This window comes from Patella vulgata, chromosome 2 (assembly GCF_932274485.2).
Source record: "Patella vulgata chromosome 2, xgPatVulg1.2, whole genome shotgun sequence".
NCBI classification, from domain to species: Eukaryota; Metazoa; Mollusca; class Gastropoda; family Patellidae; genus Patella; species Patella vulgata.
Genome location: NC_065880.2, coordinates 49,497,196 through 49,509,504, shown reverse-complemented (window position 1 = coordinate 49,509,504; position 12,309 = coordinate 49,497,196).

The following is a 12,309-nucleotide window of genomic DNA, read 5'->3' as shown; positions in this document are numbered from 1 at the left end:
TCACTCTCTTCGGGTTGCTCGGTATGTCAACCTGCATAAATCTGCTTTCCGACGAGATAAGAATCGACAAACAGGATAATACATTCATAGTGGGGTGGGATAGGGGATGGCGCCTTAGATTCCCCCCCCCCCACCATTCACAGTCTTTAGATCCGTTACTGCTGTAATATAATTGTGGATTGATACCATATAGAAGACCTTAAAAGCTCTCTGTTATAGACTCGAGGTTTTGGGTTTTTTTTTTAAAAAAAAAAAAAATGTAATTAACTTGTTTCAAACCGAGACTAGATTTTTTTTAAAAACGTGTTTAACTTGTTTTTAAACCGGCAGTAAAACGAAGAAGTCTATTGGATTTATGCAATTTATGCTAATATCTTCTACTGTTACTTGTGAACATTCGATCTGTCTTGTAAATGCTCACATTACTTACGAAAGCATAAATATGTGACAAACTTTGTCGACTGCTTCGTTGTCTGGCAACCTATCTTTTGTATACATGAAATATACTGTACTATACATTTGTATCAGATGTATACTGGGTCCTATTTGATAGGATTGAGTTAATCGTCGTGCTCACAGGTTATAGTCTATACATAGTTTTCTAGCTCGTTTATGTAGATCTCAGTCCCGGTTATAGACCCATAGAATATACTATACGCATCTTTCAGGGTCTTGTTTATAGTTTCCATATACGGTTGGCTAGTAAAGTGAATGTCATGCATATATCTGGAAAGGGTTAACAAATCAAATCGCCCAGCCCAGAATATCAGAGATATAAATACCAGAACTAGATCCATTGAAATTCTTAGGAAGACACGATGTAATATTTTAAGAAATGAACCGCTCTGGCAAGACCGAGTCGAGGGAGTCCAGAAGTTGTCTTATTTGTTCATTAGACTTATCCTTGAACATGTAAAATGTATCCATAAACCTCTACACTACATTGAACAGGAAGAGGTTCTGGTTTACATTCGTCACTTTTGCTTTCCCGCGTATAAATGTCAGCTACAAATTATGCAGAACAATTATATGGTTTAATTGAAAGATACATTATGAAGATTAGATAGAGAGTCGACAGTTCTCACTATAATAGTTAAATAGTTAAATTTCAGTCAAATTACTTCACTCTAAGCCGAGAAATACCCATTTTCAAAACCTTGTAACCTCGATTGTCAGTGTTGCCGTTGTGACAAAAATAAAATAGGTCTCGATTATCCATTTTTGCGTTTAATCATCAATGGCTGTTGAACGGTAGATCGGATTCAAATCTAACGAAACTCGGAAGCATCAAATGGCATCGAGAGTTGATTATGGTCTTGTCATGTTAATAAATGTCTAATTAATAGTTTATATAACATTTCAGGCCCAAAGAAAGGCCTATAATAGGCAGAATTAGCTCTTAAATAATGTATGTTTAAATTTCCATTATACCTCAAATCATAATCTGGTTACAGGTCTGTCATGCACAAAGATAAGATGCAATATTACAAACACCGACATTTAGCTAGAATGAGCTGTGGTTATCTTATGTAATTATTACATCTGTCTTTCAATACTAATATAGATAGGAGCCGCGGTTACTCAGTGAATACGACACTGGATAGCTAACCAAGAGGTCTCGGGTTTGCTCCCATTATTGCCCGAGAAAATAATTTTCAGGCGTGGTTCCCCTTGCCCGTGGCGCAACGGAAAACCTGTCAAGCCCAGGTTTGGGCTTTGTATTGTTAAAATCCGACAGAAATTGTTTGGTGACCTTCATAATTGGTTTAACGGTTTTACAGAATAAATATCTCGAAAAGTGACTCATGCGGAATTGACAATTTCCTGGCATTCAGTTCAATTTATATCCAGTAATATTTACCATCATATATATAGAAGTGAGGTTTTTAGAAAGAAAAAACTAATTTCATCTTAGCTAGCGCTTTCGCCCAGTACGGTAATCATCAGGCATTTAATAATGAGATAGTATGCAATTACATGCCGTCATGGCGTTATTAATATATACATGTATGAACATGACAATAATAATATCAAATATAAATATTTTACAATATCAAATTCCAATATAAAATTATGCAGCATTTAATTAAGGGTGATACTTGTTAGTAAAGTGCCGTTCTTTATTTTCTAGCAAATTATATTATCCGACCAGTTGAGTTTATATATTATATATATATTTATATATTTGACACTATAACTGTAACATTTACAAATTTTAAAGATATGTTACTATTTTCAATAGTGAAGCAAATATTTTCATCTAGCTCGTTAAGCAATCTATGAAGTTTATCAATTACTTCCTGGGCTACTTTTAAGATTACAAAACAGTCGCCCAGGAATCTTTTCCATGCTTGTTTTATGTATATATACATCTCGTGTCCAAAATCGTTTAATATTTGGTTATACCAATTGTTTTCTAAAAAAAAACCAAATCTAATATGGGTACGTAGGGCTTACCTTGCTACCCATTGGGTAGCCTTTTTTAGGATAAAAATTCCCATCAAAGTACAACACATTATTGGACATTGTGATATCAGTAGATTTTACAATGAAATATTTAGTGATTCTAGTGATAGAATACTGGTTGGTTAAATATCCTGACGAAATACCTGAGAGAATCACTGGGGGTTGGGGCATGCACGAAAATAAATTGTTATTGTCCTTACGGTATAAGGAATAAACATGCCAAGTTCCAAGATGATTCATTCAGAATTCCAGTCTGTAGACAAAAAACACAAAAAATGGCCTGGGTCTGCCCCTGGGGGTTAGACATGGACAAATATAAATAGGTACAACCCAATGACGGATCATGGTTAATAATTGACCCTTTTAGAGTATTAACAGAAAAAATATTAACAAAAAAGTGGATGTGCCACTGTCGAAGGTGGGGGGGGGGGTCATGCACCAAAATCAAGGAATACATACGCCAAGTTCCAAGATGATCCTCCTTTCAGAATTGCGGCCTGTATACGATAAACAGAAAATTGGGCCGTGGCTCTGCCCCTGGGGGTTGGCACTTGTATCAAAATCAATAGTTGCCGTCCTTAGGCAATAAGGAATACATGCCAGGTGCCAAGATGATACGATAAACAGAAAAATTGGGTGCGTACCAAAAATAATGGAGGTCATCCTTAGGGTGTAAGGTATAAGTATCAAAAGTCTTCCAGATAATCTATTAAGAATCGCGGTCTATAGGTGACACACAGACACACAAAGATAAAATGGGCGTGGCTCTGCCCCTGGGGTTGTGCATGTACCAAAATAATAGGGATTGTCCTTAGGGTATAAGGAATATAAGTATGTTAAGTTTCAAGATGATCCGTCAAGAAATGCTGCCTGTAGACAGCAAAGAAACGCATAAAAAGAATAGCTACGCTGTATTCTTACGCCGTACCAAAAGATGTCATAATAATAGAAAAATGGCCCAATTAAACGCCTTTGTTCTTGCTTTTACAATGGAGAGAATCGCCATGGACATCCCTGGACCTTTGCCGCTCACCAATATAGGTAATCGATATATTATAGTAATCAGCGACTGCTTTACCGAATCGACAGAAGCTTTAGCTCTACCCATCCCTAAAAGCCCAGCTTAGGCATGGGCCTTAGGTGCCCAGGTTCATGGCAAAAAGAGAAAAAATTCAAATTGCAGATGAAAGTTTCACGGTAATCGATCTAGCGGAGCGAAGGTGGAGACTGAGCTATCCCTCAACTTTCTCTGTGAAGTTCCACTCGGTGATCGGTCTAGGTTTCCCCGCCGTTATATGCCATTTCCGCGAATTGTATGCCATTCGAAGCTGAATAGATTTCGTTTGTGATCAGCTATTATGTAATTATTTTTCTATTACAGACCGTTTAATCGTGTGTTGCGCATGTGTGCCATTAATAAGGATATGAAATAATCTTTTAGTCGCCCCGCGATTCTTGTCAGGCCCAGTGACACAGGATCTTTCCAAATGAATTCGGAGCTGCATTGAAAGTACCGAACTCAAAGGAAGAATTAATGGAGGATGGGAGCAATAGCCTATTATAGAGAAACTGTAAGGACATAGTATACGTGGATGATGGCTGTTTGATTATAAGATGACCTATGTCCGAATAGTTACGTTCTTAGATACACATGATGGCATTATTTATAACGTTTTATAGTCCGCAAAACTTAAGGTTTTCACATTATTATACATTTTAGGCTTTCCAAGATGTCTAAATTGAATTGCGGGATTGGGTCTTGCCTTGAGTCGTTGTAACGAAGAAACAACTAAAGAACCACTTGGCTGCGACTCCCCATAAACGAATGAAGGTTGTGTGTTTATTCTGTCGAGACTTCCGATCCTTCAGTCGTATAACGCCATCACCCCCCCCCCCCCCAGTCTACAAACGAGTTGCCACGGTACCAAAGTTGGCTTCACAACTATTCCAGCTTACAAGACAGATGATGCTGGACTGGATCCGTAAGTTTTCAGATCCTTTCCGGTCAGAAGAAGAATGGAGAACCTTCAAAGGTGACCGCGAGAGTGTCAGTGATGTGTTGCCTATCTGTGCCGAAGGGGAGATAACGCCAACTCCTTCACTGGAGAAGTATTATCCTCATCAACCATCGTTCAACCTTGCCGATCTGGTCACTCCTACAGATATCACTATTAGAAGGATGGCAGAGTTGCGCTGTTCGCGACTGATGAAGATAACGTGTGGTACAGGGTCACCCTAAAGAAAATCGCCGTACAAGACCCCCGGACCTTGGGTTCTTTAACCCGAAAGTTAACTCTTCTACCAAACTCCAACAACCTGAGACCGCCTGGTGTTGGCATCGGCCTTAAAGGATCCCATTTGGAAATGAGGAAGTTTAACTTGACCGAATTTCTTGGAGTATCTTCTGACTCGCAAGACAGGAGAATGGTATGGAACAAACCTTTTGTCTGCACCCGTAAGCTGAAGACCACAGTATCTCTTCAAGATGTCTCAAGGGTTACCGTAGAGATGGAAGCCGCCAGACAACCTGTATTGCTAGATACACCACCAATTTCTCCCCTAAATAATCCGATCAAGAGAAGCCTCAGTCCGGCACCAGTTTCTGCTCAGAAGCGACCATGTCCAGAAACAACAAGCACAGGAAGCAGCAGGCCTTCCTAGTCGTGGACGCATGCCACTATTGCCACCAGCCAGACGCGATTGGAAAGACAGTCGGGTTCCAGTCGCAATTGGACGAAAGACCCTGGTATGGCCGCACATAGACTTGCAGAAGATGGAGCTGGAATATGCAACCATAACTTTGGAAGGATTTCAGTCTAGGACATCAGTAATATCCCGCCACTACCTCCTAGACAACATGCAGACACTACTGGGTACCCCTATACCACCTCCAGGAAAGGGCGTCCAACACAATGCCTGTAAGTCATGAGTATGAGTACCCTAGCCTTAGACACGGATGCGACTCGAAGCTCCTGAGGTATATAATGGTAACTAGCAACATGGGTAGCATGGTATTGGTATGATTTGGTATCTCTATATAGCATGAATCTGGTTGGTATTGGTGTGGCGATGCCACAGTATGATGATGGAAAGAATGGTCCTGCCCTGCCACAGTTGACGTTACAGATCCCGAGTATCTGATGTTTTAGGTGGCGGTGGGGGTCCCATACGAATGACTAGATGTTGTTCCTTGCCAGACCCTCTCCGACCTGCACAGCTGACAGCTGGAAAATCCAGGGGAATTGTCTAGGTCAGAACCGGGAACGAATCCGGTACGCAATGGTTTGCGAAACAGTGCATTACTCACTGAGCCAGTGCGGATCCCAGTGCCATACTCATATTAACCCTTTGGCATTGTATCGGGAACTGTACTTTTCAGTTTTCCAAAATTACGACCCATCTGAAAATTCTCGTTATTACAAAATTAAATAATTGTCATATGAAATATATCAGACACATGAAATTATTATATTATTCCATTTTTATAAAATTTCGAAAGCTCAAAATTAATTATTTTAACATTGTTTTATTAAACTTGTATTTAAACTTTCGTTGATCAAAAAACACGTACCCGAAGAATTGGTCATCTTTCTAGAATCAAAAACACGTATATAACATTTTTCGATTATATTTTAGAATAAATAAATATTTTCACTTAAAAATGTTCATGAATCAAAACGTACACATATTTTCACCAAATTGATACCTGATGTTATTAAGAAAAATGCGGCAGTATTATGTAAAACAGATTTTTTCTGTTAACTCCTTTACTAATTTTCCGCATTTTTTCGTTATACGAGGTTTCAAGCGGAGACCCACGATGTTCTCAATCAAATTTGATGATGGTCCGTAAAATTTACTCCGCAATATGGACCTGGCGTATTCATTTAAATTGCAATGTTTACACACTGGACCCTTTGTTCTGACTTTGGGGGATCACGGTGGCTACTGGAGGTCGGGTGTTCGGACCCTGCATTGGCCGAGAAAGTTCATCCAGACAAGGACAGCTGTCTAGTCGTTTGGATGGGACGAAAAACCGAGGTCCCGTGTACACATTGGCGTGCATGTAAAAGACAATTGACAGTTAGAATTCGATATAAGAGTAGGCCGTAATGCTGCTGTCAGGGCAAAATTTCCCTCATAGCACACTGTATGGCGTATAATGCCCGTCTTCATTAGTCCAGTTCCAAGCAGAACAGTAAGACGTTAAACCTCATTTCATTTCATTTCATTTTTAGTTTGGGGGCTCAGTCGGAGGGGTGTCCATCAAATGGCACAAAACCAGGTCCAACTTTTCTATAGTAAAATTTCGCGTAGAATACGATGCCGGGTGGTAATCACTCTGTCGGGGTTAAAGGTCAAATGAGTTCATTTGCACTGAAAGTGAATGCGCAGCCATTCTTGTATCATGAAAATAAGCTGAAAATGGTCGAAAATAACCACCCTTTCAATAAAAAGGTGAAATTTTCCGTTTTAGTACTAGGAAGACTAAGAAGATTTAAAGCAATAAATGTCAGCGTAAAATATAGAAACTAAAGCGAAACCTGGTCTAATTAATACTAGGAACATTTAAAATGTATCTTTAGGTGGTCTTAGCACCGAACTTTTACTTTGGAAGGTCGGAAAAGATCTTGCATAAAAGAACCAAAACACTAAGAAACATTCGTTGATTGGCATTTAGTAATTGAACGTATTAACACAAGGTACAATTTTATGGATACACAATTACCGAGTTTGACACTTAGCGACGTTTCGACGAGGATACTCTCGTCATTATCAAGCAAATGATACAGGTATGTGAATTGTGGGCAAATATGTGATCATCCAGAACGAAACCGATCGGAAGTCGCACGGCTCAATTTCTAGAAAAACGGCAAAATACACTACATGGGTCAAAACTACCGAATTTTTTTTTTTATCACTAATCACTTCAAAAAAGCATAATTTTTTCCATTAAGTCGATCATTTTTGTCAAAATATAATAAACAAGCGGTTGCCATGCAAGATACGCCCACATTTTGCAAGAGATGGACAAAGAACAAGGTCAAAAAAAGAAGTGATTTTTCGTACAATCAAGGGCCATAATTCAGGAAGTAACAATCCGATATGCATGAATATTGAAAGGAACCAAGATCTTTGTATAAACATGTATTTCAAGTTTCATCAAAATCGGATCAAAATTGTGTCCTCTCTCTAGAGGGTCCAAAACCTTGATATACCATATATTTACAATATTTGCGTACAAGGGGCAGCCATTTTGTCCGGCAGTTTTGGTACAATTTGTACGAAGTTCGGACTCAACCATCATAAGGGTGTAACAGTGATATATTCAAACGTTTTTTTAAATCGGATAAAAAAATTGTGACATCTAGAGAGATCACATCCTAAAAACGTGACTTTTCGTACAATCAAGGGCCATAATTCAGGAAGTTATGATCCAATATGTGTGAATATCTAAAGGAACCAATATCTTGGGGTTATAAATATGTATTTCACGTTTCATCAAAATCGGATAAAAATTGTGACCTCTATAGGGTCCACAACCTTGATATACCATATTTTTATGCTAATGAGAACGAACGGCGGCCATGTTGTCTGTCAATTTTGGGCCGATTTTCACAAAATTCGATCTCAGTCGTCCTTAGGGTGTAACGGTTATATAACAATACGGTTTTTTAAATCGGATAAAAATTATGACCTCTATAGGGTCCACAAGCTAAAAACGCGACTTTTCGTACAATCAGGGGCCATAATTCAGGAAGTTACGGTCCGATATGCACGAATATCGAAAGTAACCGAGATCTTTGGGTTATAAACTTACATTTCAAGTTTCAACAGGGGCCATAATTCAGGAAGTTACGGTCCGATATGCGCGAATATCGAAAGGAACTGAGATCTTTGGGTTATAAACTTACATTTCAAGTTTCAACAAAATTGGATAAAAATTGTGACCTCTATAGTGTCCACAACCTTGATATACCATATTTTTACGCTATTTGAGAACGAACAGCAGCCATTTTGTCTGTCAATTTTGGACCGATTTTCACAAAATTCAAACTCAGTCGCCCTTAGGGTGTAACGGTGATATAATAATACGGTTTTTTAAATTGGATAAAAATTATGACCTCTATAGGGTCCACAAGCTAAAAACGCGACTTTTCGTACAATCAGGGGCCATAATTCAGGAAGTTACGGTCCGATATGCACGAATATCGAAAGTAACCGAGATCTTTGGGTTATAAACTTACATTTCAAGTTTCAACAAAATCGGATAAAAATTGTGACCTCTATAGGGTCCACAACCTTGATATACCATATTTTTACGCTATTTGAGAACGAACGGCGGCCATTTTGTCTGTCAAGTTTGGGCCGATTTTCACGAAATTCAAACTTAGCCATCCTTAGGGTGTAACGGTGATATAATAATACGTTTTTTTTTAAATCGGATAAAAATTATGACCTCTATAGGGCCCACAAGCTAAAAACGCAATTTTGCGTACAATCAGGGGCCATAATTCAGGAAATTTCGGTCCGATATGTGCGAATATCGAAAGGAACCGAGATCTTTGGGTTATAAACTTACATTTCAAGTTTGAACCAAATCGGATAAAAATTGTGGCCTCTACAGTGTTCACAAGCTAAAAACGTGATTTTCGTACAATCAGGGGCCATAATCCATGAAGTTACAGTTCGATACATGCCAATATCGAAAGGAACCGAGATCTTAGGGTGATAAACCCATATTTCAAGTTTCATTGAAATCGGATAAAAATTGTGACCTGTAGACTGTTCACAAACAATTGTGGACGGACGGACAGGGGCGACGACAATATACGTCCACATGAAAATGTGGGCGTATAAAAACGTAATTCTATTGCTAGTTGCATAAATGAGCTTACTTTGCGACGCTCGTATTTACCTCGCTCGCCGAATTACCTCGGCCATGTTTGCTATGGGGAATCCTCTTTCTAAATATAGTATCATATATAGGTTCAGGAACGTTTTGCACCAATGAAAGCAATCTTAATTAACCCGTGGAAAATAAACAAATTGGCTTGTTGCTAAACAAGAAGGAAATCCCCGTATTTGATTGGCTGACCGGGCCTTACGCAAGCTATCGAAGAAATTTTGAGGAAATGTCAAAATGTAGCCTATTAGTATTTATTGTCCGAGGAGCGTTTGAAATACGATATTTGTTCTGATACGTGATACTTATTATTGCGAATAGTGATTCTTATGCATCAACTGGCGAATTAGACCCACCAAAAGCGACTTCTATTTCCTCACGATGTCGAAGAATGAATCACTGAAATGAACTTTTTATCTTTTGAGAATTAGACCTATTGTTTATTATTAGTACATTTTGTTACACCGGAAAATGACAAAAGATTCGGAATTCGGGTGAGTTAACAGTTCAATTGTTTTCTTTCTAAAATACTTCTAATGTCATTTCCCTATGCCTCTTTTTGTATAGAATTATTCTTTTTGATGGTAGGCATATTTAATAGCCTACGTAATTAATATACTAATATAGCCCAGTAGACGGAGAGATATAATTCCTGTTTGTCAATTACCGAGAACAAATTGCAAAAGAATTTCTTTCACTGGAATCTAGTGAAGGGATGTCTTAAGGACTCCCAACTCAAAATTGTCCGCCGAAACCCTGTAGCGTTTTTCATAATTAGCATAAATTCAAGATGGCCGCCAATTGGACTTTCTGGCCTCCATATCTTGGAAACGGCTCGTTTTAGAGCACATAAATGTATATCATTAGATACAAAAGTGATACCAATGAATCGGAAAAAATTGGTTATCACGACGCCAGCAGGTCATGGTGTGATGGCATGACGGCATTGTGACGTAATGACGTCACCCTGACGTTATTTTGACGTCAAAACACTTAGTCTGGCAGCACTATATGGCTGAACCGGGAAATTGTATACAAAGTTTTTTTTATGATTGATTTTAGTAGCCTGTGGTGTACTCTTTAAGAATCTGCCGGTTGAACCTGGGTCACCCTTGAGCGTTTTGAGAAATTCAAGATGGCGTCCAAGATGGCCGTCATTTCAAATAATCCCCTATAACCCGCATATTATTTTGTCTAGGATGCTAATTTTGGTTTCTAACCGTATGTTTTTGGGGCCAAGGAATACACTGAAATCATCCATTATGATAGTAAAATGCAAAATACCAGACAATATGACCATTTAACTTCATAGCGGCGACTGGGACAATAATTATTTCACCTAACCAAACTATATATTTCTGGACATAGGAGCATATGATTGATACGATACCACCACATACATGCCTAACAGGGGGTCCAGGGCCATATGGGGCGGTCTTGAAAAGAAGGGCACAAACTGTGTTTTGAACATTTAAAAAAATAAATTCTACTCGAAAAAATACGAAAATACTCCCATAAAACTAGGTAATATTCAGTTTAATCCTTTAGTCGTGTGTCTGGTTGCAACCTGCGAAAGCACAGGTGCAAAATACTATACATTCTAAGCCATCCCTAGTGCAGCTACCAGTGGCGGCGCCAAGGGGGGCAAGGGGCTGTTTGCCCCCCCCCCCCCCCCCAATAATTTAAAAAAATAAAAAAAGTATTTGTGATACGTTTCGGTAATCAATACCTTCTACAGTGATTAAATCCCACATACCCACTCAGTCATAGACTTGGATGTTGTAGAGCCCGCTGAGTGATTTCTCACCAAGTGATTTCTCACCATCCTGCTGTAAACATACTATAAACAATAACACGTGAATCACTTGAGAACTGCTTTTCATGATCCTCAAAGTTTTTGGGTATATGTTCAACGTACGCGGCTAGAATATGCATTCACTTGATACACTCACTCCGTTCGTTTGACACCTCCCTCTCTGTTGGAATAAGCTGGTGATTTGGCGACGAACAGTATCTGGTCAGCTCTATTTATATCGACCAGTATCTGAAATACTGCCAGACTGCATTTCCCGCAGTCTATTACACAAAATATTGTAGCGAAAATATTCATTCACTTTGATTCACTCACTCCGTCCGTTTGACACTTTCCTCTCTGGTCGAATAAACTAGTGATCTGGCGACAGGCAGTATCTGTTAAGCTCTATATATCTCGATGATCAGTGCCTGAAATACTGCCAGACTGCATTTCGGGCAGTTTACTTTTCAAATTTTCTGGGGCTTCGTTGAGGTTCGCAAGTACGTTCATTTGACACTTTCCTCTCTGGGTTCGGATAGATTAGTGATCGGACAACAGGTGGTATCAGACCAGCTCTATTTATCTCGATTATCTGTGCCAGAATACTGTGAGACAGCATTTCCGACAGTCTATTTTTCAAAATTTTCTTGGGGAGGTCACCCATACCCCCCACAAGGACTCACTACTTTTGCGTTCCCTAGGGGACTTCGTTGAGGTTTGCAAGTCCGTTCGTTTGACACTTTGTTCTCTGGTCGGATAAACTAGTGATCAGCCGACGGACAGTATCTGGTAAGATCTATTTATCTCGACGATCGGTGGCTGATTGAATACGCAGACAGCATTTCCGGCAGTCTCTTTTTCAAAGTTTTCTGGGGGAGGTCACCTATACCCTCCGTAAGGAATCCCTACTTTGGCGCACGTGAGTGGGCTTCGTGGAGGTTCGCAAGTCCGTTCGTTTGAGACTTTATCTCAACGATCAGTGCCTGAAATACTGCCAGGCTGCATTTCTGGCAGCCTGTTTTTCAACAATTTCTGGGGAAGGCCCCCCTACCCCTAGTTGAAGCTCGTGACTTTGCTCCCTTAACCTTAGATTTTGCCCCAGCTTTGTCCCTCCAACCACCAGTGGCTGGCGCCGCCACTG